A 13,550-nucleotide genomic window follows, 5' to 3' on the forward strand; every position below is an offset into this window, starting at 1 on the left:
CAGTGACAGACTGGATTAAGAAAATGTGGCACATATATACCATGGAATACTATGCAGCCATAAAAAAGGATGAGTTTGTGTCCTTTGTAGGGAGGGACATGGATGCAGCTGGAAACCATCATCCTTAGCAAACTATCACAAGAACAGAAAACCAAACACCGCATGTTCTCACTCATAGGTGGGAACTGAACAATGAGATCACTTGGACTCGGGAAGGGGAACATCACACACCCGGACCTATCATGGGAGGGGGGAGGGGGGAGGGACTGCACTGGGAGTTATACCTGATGTAAATGACGAGTTGATGGGTGCTGACGAGTTGATAGGTGCAGCACACCAACGTGGCACAAGTATACATATGTAACAAACCTGCACGTTATGCACATGTAAAAATAAATAAATAAATAAAGGAGATTTAAGAAATATAACAACCAAATGCAGTGTATATACCTTATCTGGATCTTGAGTCAACTAAAAACCAACTGTAAAGAGATGTTTTTAAAGAATCAGGACATTTTATTATGAACTAGATATTAGATGACACCTAAAAATATTGTCTATTGTCTACTCTATCATCAGATACAATGATGGCATGGGTTATATAATATCTACATTTTCTTAGAGATGCATACTGACATAGGGATGAAAAGACAATGTCTATGATTTCCTTTGAAATACTTAAAGAAAAAAAGATATTTGAGGCATATGTGGCACCTATTTTAATTTGATGAATCTCAATGACGGGTAAAGGGGGGTTCTTCATATTTCATATACTTCTGAATATACTCAAAAGGGCAGTTGGACTAAACTTGTTTGGTGTTAGTTGCTCAACAATACTAATAGATAATTAATTATTTTTCTTTCTCAGATTTCAGGAAGCTAAGGATGACTAGTACTTCTGAGAAAACAGCCTAGCCTCAATCAGAAGAAAACGGGCATTCGTTAGTTAGCTCTACTAATAGGAAATCTCTCTGAATCTACTCAAAGAACTTCTTGTAAATTAAGATGAGAACTGAATATGAGCCAAGAGAGTGACTCAGCTGCTAAAAAGAAACAAAATGCAATCTTAGGCTTCATCAGAAGAACAGTATCCAGAAAAGGAGTGTAACAGTACCATGTACTCCTCACTAGTTAGTTCACAACTGGAGTATTGTATTCTGGGGTTTTTTTGTTTTGTTTTAATATAGAATTTAAAAACCATCACCTATGGAGGGAAACATGTTCTGTTTTGAGCACCACATTTTAAGAACACTTACAGGACAGAATCCTTGGAAGGAGGGATATCAAACTAGTGAGGGATCAGAAAGCAAATGTCAAGTGTATAATGACTGAAGAAACTGGGTGTGCAAGTGTATAATGACTGAAGAAACTGGGTGTTTCTAGCCTTCCACCTTTCTAGCCTTCCACTTCACCTCTACCATACAGACCAGTGTGTAATATTTTCCAGAGGATTTCAAGAGTTGTTAATGCACACTCCATAATTACAGAAGATTGAGAAAAACACTTTCTTTCCTCTAAATGACTTAGAGTGTTCAATATCCTAAAATGCTTTAACATCCATGAAAATGATGATCAGTATTTCTCAAATATGACCATTCATTCATTTAACAAATATTTATTAAGCACCAATTATTAGCCAACCACTCCTTCAGGTGCTGGGGATACAACAATGAACAGTTTTAATATCCTGGAGGATAGTCTGGGGAACAACCAAGCTGGGTCTCTATTCCTCTAACTCGCATTGTGCTTCCTCATTTCTAAGTCTTTGACTATGCTCTCAGCCTTGAATGCTCCACGTTTAATCTTAATCCAAACACTATCTCATCCACGAAGCTTTTTTCATCATCATAAGCAAAAGCACTCCCTCTTCTCAGTAAACCCATAGCTCTTAGTATCTGTACCCATTTCTTGCTAACAGACTATGCCTCTTAATTACCTTTGGATCTCTCACAATATCTAGGACAGTGTCTTGCATCCACAGGTACTCAAGAGATATATGCTGAACAATCACCTTCAAATAATTGAATAATCTTGTGAAAGAAGGCAGACTAGGTCTCTACTGTTCCACAGGAAGAACTAAGAAAAAGAGATGACATTAGATGCAAATTCTGCCTCAATTACAACTAACAACGAACAGGTTACCTTACAGCTATGAGTGACCAAAGGTGTTCTAAAAGTAGCTGAATGACTATATATCAAGTGTTTTAGCAATCTACTTCACTGAACTGAATGATTAACTCTTAAAATTCTACGAACCACTATATACATATATAAAAACATATAATATATAGTGCATTATATATTATATATTACATATAGTGTGTATATTATAGTGTGTATATATAGTATATAGTGTACATACAGTGTATATATAGTATATATAGTGTGTATATATCACTGTATTAGACAAAACTATCTGTAGCATTAAAATTCTTAAAATTAAGTTTAAACATGCAACATCTTTTATTAGTACAGTGATGCATCGCTTAACAACAGGGATACTTTCTAAGAAATGTGTTGTTAGGCGATTTCATCACTGTACAAACGTCAGAGTGTACTCCCACAAACCTGGATGGTAGAGCCTACTACACACCTAGGCTACATGATACAGCCTATTGCTCCTAGGCTACAAGCTTGAATGGCATGTTACTGCACTGAATATGGTAGGCAACTGGAATACAAAAGCATTTGTGTATCTAAACACAGAAAAGGTACAGTAAAAATACTGTATAAAAGATGGTATGCCTGTATAGGACACTTATAATGAATGGAGCTTGCAGGACTGGCAATTGCTCAGAGTGAGTGAGTGATGAGTGACTGTGAAGGCCTGGGACATTACTGTACACTACTGGAGACTTTATAAACACTGTACACATAGACTACACTAAATTTATTTTTTTAATTACACTACAAGATTGTGATGGCTTTGAGGTCACTAGGCAATAGAAATTTTTCAGCTCCATTATAACCTTAAGGGACCACCACTGTATATACATATATGTGCCCCACAGTTGACCAAAACATCATTATGTGGCACATGACTGTATAATGGCTATATAATAATGCCTATTATGTGTCACGCACAGTGTTAAGAATAGAGGATAAGAGACAAAAAGACACTGTCTCCATCCTGGAAGAATCAATACAATGTTGTTTGCTTATGTTCCCAAAGCAAACCTGATATAAATCTGAATGCCCAGGTCATCTACCTGAGTAACAAATGCTCCTTAGATGACGAAATTCCTTAGATTTTCAATATTTTGCAATCAGAGAAATAACTATGAAGCCATCAGCTTCCCTTAAAGCCATCTATTCACATCCCTAAATCCATTAAGTTCTTTGAACTAGCTACTCATTCTGCCTTTCTAGTCAAAAAGTAGAAAACAGAAGAAATCACAGGATACTTTCAGATGCCAAGGACATCTCTGATTTTTCTCCCAAACTAAAAGCTGTAGTCTTTGCTGGCAGGGACCCTGCCTTAGTCGTGTCCCCAGTATTTAGTACTGTGCCCAGAACACAGCAAAAGAGTGAACAAATGAGCAAGCAAATGAGTAAGAGACATGAATGAGTCCAATGTACATGGATGAAAAACAGTACCTTAAAGAAGCTCTAACCATTTGTTTTTTTATTAGAAATCTGCCAAGGAATGGAAGCATGTAAGTGGATCCTTAAGTTAGTTTTCAGGATTTAAATTGGAGTGCTATTTCTAGGTCATTTATTGATAAATAACTACTGTAAGTAAACTTAAGGTCCTGTTTGCTTCTAGGGGACTAAAATTAATTTCTTGATTAGCAGAGCTAAATGATCAAATTAGAATGCAAAGAAAAACCCAAACCACTTAATGCACTCACAACTTGATCCATAAGATAATCAATAACTTATCAAACTGATTTAACAAACTGCATAGAAAGCAAAACAATTTCATAGCATCAAGTGTTTAAACTGCTCTTCAAAAGTCCTAAAATCAGGCCGGGCACTGTGGCTTACACCTGTAATCCCAGCACTTTGCGAGGCGGATCACATGAGGCCTGGAGTTCCAGATGAGCCTGGCCAACATGGTGAAACCTCGTCTGACTAAAAATACAAAAATTAGCCAGGCGTGATGACGGGCGCCTGTAATCCCAGCTACTTGGGAGGCTGAGGCAGGAGAATCGCTTGAATCCACGAGGTTGAGGTTGCAATGAGCAGAAATCACGCCACTGCACTCCAGCCTGGGAGACAGAGTGAGACTCCATCTCAAAAAAAAAAGTCCGAAGATCCACATTTTTCCAAATTCTCACTTGAACCATAAAAATCAAACTGTATAGGTTTTCCTTGAGTACAAAAATGATATATGGTCACTATAGAGAGCTTAGAAAATATATACAGGTTCAAAGAAGAAAATTTAAATTACCCATTACGATGCATTCTCTCCCAGTCTTTTTTTCTATGCAGATATGACTTCTTTACATACTGTTACTCTTCCTAACCACCAGGCAACAGACAACACATCTCCCACTGTGCCTGTAACCTAGGCATCCTTAGAAGAATCATGTTCCAGGGATACTTTCTCAATGTCTAAATTTTACAGATGTGTACTTACATAAAACAAGACGAATCTGCTATTGAGTAACCCTTTAAAGTTTCCCTTAACTCCTGAATTCTACAAAGATGAAGAATGCAGATTCAAGTAAAAATGCTTCCAATGACTAGAAATGGACCTAAATTTAACAAGGGAAGAAACTGCTCCCATTGGTTTTATGTACCCTAAGTCTGATATTATCATATGTTCTGCTCCAAGTAGGCCAGGTCCTTTGTGGTCTATAACCTTCCATTTTTACCTCAAAAATCCAGAGTAAGTTCCTCACCAAAACTTTGTCAGTTTTATACTAAGAGTACGAAACAAGGAGAATGCAGGGTCTGAGTTCCAGTGTCTGCTCCACTACTAAATAATTGAGTGGCACTAAGACTTAGCTTCTATCTCATTTTCTCCATTTGTCAATAGGAATATCACTATTAACACATATCACAAGGCTGTTATAAGGCTCCAAAATCCAACAGATCAAACACTTTTGAAAAAATATTATTCAAATGTAAGGTGGAAATCTTTTGAAAATACACATCCCCTATAATAATATAAAACACAACTTCCTCTGATATACAAAGGTGCCATTTCTGATGTTGATGGCTACCCACGTATACAAAGTGGGACAATACCATCAACAGTTCTGTACACAGGGTAGACAAAGTGTCATAGACTCACAGACTCAACTACCCTAGCAGAAAGAGACATCATGTATCATTCACCTCCTGCCATGACAGTCTGCTCCATCTTCATTCAGAAAGGTCAACCTGACCTTGATTGCTGCATGTTTGACCGTTGTGCCTGTAATTACCCAAAATTTGATGGCCAAGCCACAGAAACTTTTTAAAGTTAACTTTAATAATTTAATAAGCACTCATGTACCCACCAGCCAAAATCTAGAATCGTTATGATAACCTACTTCCATCATATTGCAATCCCCTCTCTCTGTAAGCAAAGTTTGCAACAGTTAGTGAGTTCTAGCAGTCTTTCCTTTACTATCCATTCCTCTCACAAATCTGTTTCAACACAATAGTACTAATTAGAAACAAGGGCTATTGATGGTGTCAAAGATCAGGCCCCAATCTTAAAAAAAAAGATGATTCCAATTTACAAGGTTTTTAATAAGGTCACATGGGCACCATACTCCACCAATCAATCAGAAGATCAATCTTATTTCCTTAGTAACCACTATACCACTGAGGAGGACTCTAGGTAGGAGAATTCCATTAGAACTTTTTGTTTTATACTGCAGGTGAAAACTGACTGGAAGTCAGTTTACTGGGTATAGTCTCCTTGACACAGGCTCATCCTAGAATAGCTGGCCAACTCTATGGAATCTATAGACTCTCTACATTGATTTGAAGACAATGAAAAACAGACATCACGCAGTTTCTGGAGAGACTCTCTAAAAAATCCCACCCAGGACGGGCCTGGTGGCTCACGCCTGTAATCCTAGCACTTTGGGAGGCCAAGAAGGGAGGAAGAGGCCAAGAGTTCAAGACCAGCCTAGGGAGCCAGTACAGTCAGATCTTGTCTGAATTAAAGTTAAAAAGTAAATTAGCCAGGTGTGTTGGTATGCACCTCTAGTCCCAGCCACTTGGAGAGCTAAAGGCAGGAGATTACTTGAGCCCAGCAATTGGAGGTTGCAATGAGCTCTCATGGAGCCACTATACTCCAGCCTGGGTGACACAGCAAGACCCTGTCTCAAAAAAATAAAAATTCCCACCCAAAGACCCAGTCATCTTCAAATTATTAGCATTCAATTCAGAATAGAGTTCTCTAAGCCTATGTTCTAAAAACAGTTCCTCTATTGCACCCTAAGTTTGAGTCCCACTCTACAAATATGAGTCTTGTTACAGACTATTTCATCAATTGATGATGGGAAACAAGTCAGACAGTGTGGTATTAATGTAGGTCCAATTACATCAAAATCAAATCGCTTTAGATTCATGGTAAAAATTCTTAGAGCAACCAAGTGGCTTAGTAGTTCTTAGAAACTAGGCCTTTATTAATAGTCTCAAAGTCAAAGCTCTTATTTAATATGGTCCTAATTATCTCATATCACATATTCATACTTATCCTTTTTTTTAAATTATTTTATTTTGAGACAATGTCTCACTCCCTTGCCCAGACTGGAGTGCAGTGGCAGGATCTCGGCTCGCTGCAACCTCAGCCTCCCAGGTTCAAGCGATTCTCCTGCCTCAGCCTCCCAAATAGCTGGGATTACAGGCACCCCAACCATGCCCAGCTGATTTTTGTATTTTTAGTAGAGAAAGGGTTTCACTATGTGGACCAGGCTGGTCTCAAACTCCTGACCTCAAGTGATCCGCCTGCCTCGGCCTCCCAAGGTGCTAGGTTTACCGGCATGAGTCACCGCGCCAGGTCACCTTTCCTATATTTTATCTTGTTATAGTACTAAAGTTTGACACTGTATGAGTCTCGTTTCCTTTTTGTTTCATCTGTTTTGTCCTGATCCCACAGAAGAATAACAGTCATTTTGAAAGACATCACATTCTCAGGTTATCAGTTGATATACATGTCAAATAGAATGGCAGCCAAAGGTACCTAACTACAAAAGATTACTTAAAATAAGCAGAATGTCATTGTTATAAATGTAAAAACAACATCTGGTTCCATATAACAAAGCTATTTCCATATCCCAACAGATGGCCCACAGTAATAATGCTCTGCTGATCTGGTTATAACAAATTCTATTAAATCAAAAATCCTGTACAGCAGATGCCTTTTCCAATTTCAGAGTAAGTCAATCTCTTTAACCAAAACACTATGCTTTGGTTCTTATTTGTGCACTAAAATCACGTTACACCAATTAAGATGGTCAAATTTTGTGACAGTTGTTATAAAATGCCACTGTTTTCTGGGTTTTGGAGTGGAAGAGGTAAAGAGTAACTCCCTCCAGGACTGAAAGGCTAACTGTTCAAAATGGAAAACAAAAATTCACAGTTAAAGGAAGGCTGAGGAGAGAGGTAAAAGTGAGCTTTAGCTGTCTCGAGCCAAGGTTTCTGAATAGTGGCAATGTGGAAAGCTACGTGACTAACAAAGCCAACAGTGAAGATCAGTGAAAATAATGTAATTTCTGAGCTGAGAAGCTTTAAGCAGGGTCAAACAAAAAAATGTCTAAACAACATGTATCTTTGTACGCTATAGTGTTAAGTCCACTTTTAACAGAAAAGTGGATGTGATGTCAACTTAAAATTGCTATTTAACTGTTTCCCCAACTACATTCAAAATCAAATCTTCATATTCTGGTCATGCCCTTACTTGAAATATTATCCTCTATTAATTCATAACACAGTAAACAGAACAGTGTAGTGATTAACAGCCACGGAGTTCTGAAAATAGACTGCAAGAGTTCAAATCCTGGCTCTTTCCATTTCAAGCTATGTTCCCTTAGTCAAATTACTTAACCTCTCTGTGCCCATTTCCTCGCCTGTAAAACTACCATCTTTATAAAATTTACAACTAAAATAAATTTATAAAATCTACAATATGTTTATAAAATATATTCATAAAATTTATAAAACATTAAGGGTTTTAAGATATGGATAATGAATGCAGAGTACTTAGAACACTTTTAGGCCGATAGTAAGGCCTCAAAAAATGTTAGCTATTATTATCATTATCATCACATGAACTCCATGAAAGTTCTGAAAGAAAAGAAATATGAAATGATTTGTCTAAAACGCAGAACAAACAAGTGGCAGAATCCAGGGAAAAAAATCTTCATTTTAAGTCTGGAAGAAAATCAGTGGGCTGAGTACAGTGGCTCACGCCTGTAACCCTAGCATTTTGGGAGGCCACGGTTAGCGGATCACTTGAGTCCAGGAGTTCACGACCAGCCTGGGCAACATAGTGAAATCACTTCTCTACAAAAAATACAAAAATTAGCAGAGCATGGTGGCGCACATCTGTAGTCCCAGCTACTTGGGGGGGGCTGAGGTGTGAGGATCACTGGGGCCCAGGAGGTTGAGGTTACAATGAGCCATGATCACGCCATTCCCTCCAGCCTGGGCAAGAGTGAGACCTTGTCTCAAAAAAAAAAAAAAAAAAAAAAAGTGATTCTTTGAGTAAATACATTTTCCAGTCCCTCTAAGTCTCCAGGAGATTACATGAGAATGCTTTAAGTTAAAACAGCAGCATAGAGTAGTGGAAACAGCACAGATATGAACTAAGAAGACCCACTTGCTCCACCAATTACTTAGGTGTACAACCCTAAGCAGGTCACCTAAACTTCAAATTGCTCATCTTAAGATGTTCTGACTTTATCACAGGGTTGTTGAGATCAAATGAGAGAATGTATGAGAAAATGTATATAAACCAATAAAACACTATATGAATGTTCAAGGGCCATGTCTTATTCATCTTTATATCCCCAATGCCTAGCAAAATGCATGGCAGAGGTTATAATCTAAAAGGCGGCCATGTGAGGGGTTGGCAGGGCGAAGATTCAATGAAAATGGGGAGGAGTTTAAAAGAATTAACAAACTTTGCCAGGCGCGGTGGCTCACATCTGTAGTCCCAGCACTTTGGGAGGCTGAGGCAGGCAGACCACTTGAGGTCAGGAGTTCAAGACCGGCCTGGCCAACATGGTGAAACCTCGTCTCTACTAAAAATGCAGAAATTAGCCAGGGATGGTGGTGCATGCCTGTAATCCCAGCTACTGGGGAGGGTGAGGTAGGAGAATCCCTTGAACCTGAGAGGCAGAGATTGCAGTGAGCCAAGATGGCACCACTACGCTCCAGTCTGCGCAACAGAGAGAAACTCCATCTAAAATAATAATAATAATAATAATAAAAGAATAAGAAACTCAAATGCCCATCAACTAAAGCAATAGATATCAACATAGTATATCCATACAGCAGAATAATATTTGGCAATAAAAAGGAATGAAATACTGAACATGCTACGTGGATGAGCCTTGAAACATATGCTAAGTGAAAGAAGTCAGACATAAAAGACCTTATGCTGTATGAAATGCCCACAACAGGCATTTAGAATTATCAACATCTCTACAAGATGTTAGGTACATTAGTGGCTGCCTGGAGGTGGGGGTATGGGGAGTGACTGCCGATGGGTACAAGGCTTCTTTTTGAAATGCTATCCTAAAAATGACTGTGGTGACGGTTGCACAACTCTGTGAATACACTAAAAACCACTGACTTGTATACTTTAAATGCGTGAATGAAATGGTATGTGAATTATATTTCAAGAAAGCTGGTTTTTTTTTTTTTTTAAGAGTAGTAAAAGTTTAAGGAGAGAAGCATTAAAGTATAAAATCACTGGCTTTGGAACATAAGTTTGTTTCTTTTTTAAAGGAAATACTAAGAATTACCATACCAGATCCTAATGTCTCTACAAATGCTGTGAAAAACAAACCTGGCATCTATTCTTACCCTTCCTTTCAAATTTCTCTCTAAGGTTACAAATTATCTCCTCTGGTTTCATTCAATTGTCTTTTCATTGTAGCCACTGTTTCTGAACTTCTACTCTGCATTTGAAACTGTCAAACCCCCCCTCTTGTAGAAAATCTTCCTTGGCTTCTGTGAAACTGATGCACTTTCTGGTTCTTCTCAGAATGCTATCAGCCTATTACAGGACCCAAAATTCCAAACCTCAAAGCTCTTTTTTCATTATACTACTATCCTCCCAACACACATCTACTGATGTGTTTTACCACCATCTATATTCCTGGTCAGTGCAAAATCTACCTTTCATCTAACTGTTCATTGTATACGGAAATAATTACATGCATAAGGTTAAGTAACTTGCCCAAAGTCCCTTCTGATTTTAGTACCTTATTATGAAGATTTAATGAAGTAAACACATGTAAGGTGCTTAGAACTACATCTGCCATACAGTAAGTAAACGTTAGCTATTGTTTTTTTCCCTACAACTACTATCTTATAACACACCCTCATCATCTTATTCCTAAAATTCTCCATGAGCATTCTAATCAGTCTCTCCACTCTCAGGACACTCAACTGATACAAAAACCTTCCTCAGGAACAAGATGCACCATCTTACTCTCATTCTTTAGAATCCATTGTGGTACCGTATCAAACTAAACCCTCTACCTTGAAAGATCCTCCACCAATACCTCCTCACCAATCCTAAACTCATTTATTATTCTTTACCAACACAGATGATCTAACAGTCAAGCTCCTTGATATCATTTGTACACTGCCACTTCTCCCACTTTGCACAGGCCCCTTCGCTCTCCTGAAATACATCTCTTCCCCTCTGGAAATTTGTATCTTTCTCAAATGTCACTTACACTTTTGACTTTGGTTGTACTGTTATCCCAAGGAGAAGTCCAATGCAGTTTGGTAATTCCGAATGATGTACGTTTCCCCAACAGAAAAAACAACTCTGTTCTTTCGATATAAGTTGAAGCTTTCCAAGAGACCACATATCTTATCTGTCTCTTCATATAGACTACTTCACACATAGATAACATGGAACTTTACAGAAGTACACAAATGCTGACTTACTTAAAAAAAAAAAAAAAAAGCCTCTGTATGTATCAGAACAACATTCTCTATTTTCCACTGACCCACCCATACGTAGCATAATGAAAGCAGACAGAATCTAAAATCTATATTTAAATATTTTCATTCTACATAGAACGAAAGGGAATATACAAACTGTACCAGATAAAAATGAAAAAAAGTCAAAAATATACTCAAAGAATGTACAATGTGAAAAACAAAGTGAGAATTCAGGCCACTTTGGAATCTAGTAAGTGACTTCGAAACACTAAGATTTTCTATTTTACCCAAACTAATGAACAAAAAAGAGCCAAAATAAACAAGTTCTAGCCTCATCCAAAAAAAAATCTGATGAAAGCATGAGAAACTTCCCAGCTTTGTCCTCAGCAGCACAAAACCAAGAAGATTCACCTCAATTCTGAGACACAAAAGCAAAAAGAGAAATCCTCCTATTTAAGAAACTAAAACATTTAATCACATCTATATAATATATGCCACTCAGAAAAAGAGAGGAGTTACTGCTTTTCTTTAAATATTTGCTAGGGAACAGGGGGAATAGGTTTCTCTCACTGTTACTGCGGCAACAATCTGTGGTCTCAAAAGAGCCAAACAGAAGATGAAAACCCTAATCTGGAAGGGACATTAAGAAAAAAACTACTCAAAACATGTTTCAAACCAGTTTCAAAAAAGAGAGTGCAATGGGTTACTCAACAGAGTAAGAGGAAAAGTGAAGTAAAAGAGCTTCTACAAAATAAGTGACTAGGTGAAAGTAGTGCTGCCTTGTGAGAAAAAGAGCTATGCATATAACGCTCCTATGACATCACGCTTTTTCACTGGGAAACAAAACGGAGGAAAACAAACACAAATAAATCTCAGAAAAAGACCAAAAAGGTGCCCACCAATCTCTAACTCCTTCAGGAATTACAGTGAATGGCTCTAACTCACTCAGGAATCCAACTAGGGACAACACAGACGTGGAATGCACCAACACGGAATAGTAAAACCTTTGCTCACCAGACACACAAAAGGTAAAATAGAGAAATGAAAACTATATACCTGAATGCATCCGTAGCAAGCGCTTATTCTCTATGATTAACCAACAGAGAAAAGAATAAGAGCAGCAAATGGAAGAGGAGAAAAAATGTTAATGAAACTAAGCCCTGCTATGTCCCCTACTGGCCTCAATTTCAGAGTACAACTCTTCATTCTTCATCTAACCAACAGTCGGCCTCGGCAAAGCAAACTGACCCTAACACCTTCCATGCTACCCGGAAGAAATCACAGAGGAAAAACCATCCCGTTAACCTCCCTCCTCACCAGCTGCAAAAATGGAGCTGGGAGGGGGGGCGGGAGACACTCTACCACGTGGGCAGGATGCAACACACACAGGACAGCAACACGTCCGCATGGAACGTCTGCCTTTGCCCTAATCCCAGCAAAGGACACAGACACAGGATGGACGGGAACGCAGGCACCCTCGCAAAGGCCTCCTCACCCCAAAGGGCCACCCTGAGGCGTGAGGTACAGCCCGCCCGGCCGGCAGAAAAGCGCCCCCAAGCTTGAAAGGAAGAAGCCGCAGACTGCCGGGTCCGGGGGCTAGCCCGGGCCAGGGGACAGGTCATGGATGGAAGGAGACGGTCGCTGCCCTCGGACTAGGCGCCCCCGGGATCCACCGCTGGTTCCCCGGGGCCCCGCCTGGGGGAGGGGCGGGAAACGCGGAGCCGCTGCTTCCCGGCTGAGGGGCAGCAGCAGCTGAAGAGAAGCGCCGCGGGGGAGGGAGGGACCCAGCCCTCAGCGCCAGCCAGGCCCCAGCCCGGGCCCAGGCCCCCTGCCCCGCCCGCCGCCCACCACACAGCGCGGCTGCAACTAGAAGAGAGAGGGCGTCTCGAGGAGGGCAGCCCCTGCCTCCGCCCCGGGAGATGCCCCAGCCCCGCCTCCTCGCCCGCCGCCCAGGCCCGGCCGCCCCGGTGGCGGGCACTTACCTCAGGCTGCGCAGGCCGGGACGGCCCGGCCGAGCCCCCGGCCGCTGCGTGCGTCTCCGCCCCCCGGGAAAGGTCCCAACGGTGCCTAGTGCGAGCGGCCGAGGCCCCGAGCAGCGCCGAGAGCGGCGGCGGCAGCAGGAGCAGCCAACATCCGGGGCCGCGCACCCGGAACTACTTCCCGACCCACATCCCCCTCCCGCCCTCGCCGCCACCTCCTCCTGCGTCGCCGCTGCGCCGCCGGGCCGGCGTCAGCGGCGTCAAGTCCCTACGCGGCCTCGGCCGCTTCGACGCACGCGGGATCCCTCCGCTGGGACAAGTAGTGCCCTGAGACTCCCGGGGCTATGCCTCGCCTCAGCGGGTGTCATCCAGCGGCCCGCAGTTCCGAGCGACTTGGGGTCCTTGTGCCTCGGAGTGGCGTCTGGGGAGCAAGGGCAGCGGAAGCAACCCCGCAGTTGAGGACAGTAGGGATCGGTGGCTTTGGACCCTGCCCGCGGA

General features: G+C 40.9%; 1 protein-coding gene across 1 annotated transcript in view; it reads right to left on the reverse strand.

Moving 5' to 3' along the window:
* The window catches only part of LOC104668995 (forkhead box protein J3), a 143,184-nt gene extending 129,921 nt beyond the window's left edge, over positions 1-13,263 (reverse strand). Inside the window, exon 1 of the mRNA XM_030942341.1 lies at positions 13,056-13,263. The gene's annotated coding sequence lies outside the window, so the exon portion shown is untranslated. The remainder of the gene's footprint in view (positions 1-13,055) is intronic.
* Positions 13,264-13,550: the final 287 nt, after the last annotated feature.

The sequence above is a fragment of the Rhinopithecus roxellana genome, chromosome 12, assembly GCF_007565055.1.
Source record: "Rhinopithecus roxellana isolate Shanxi Qingling chromosome 12, ASM756505v1, whole genome shotgun sequence".
NCBI classification, from domain to species: Eukaryota; Metazoa; Chordata; class Mammalia; order Primates; family Cercopithecidae; genus Rhinopithecus; species Rhinopithecus roxellana.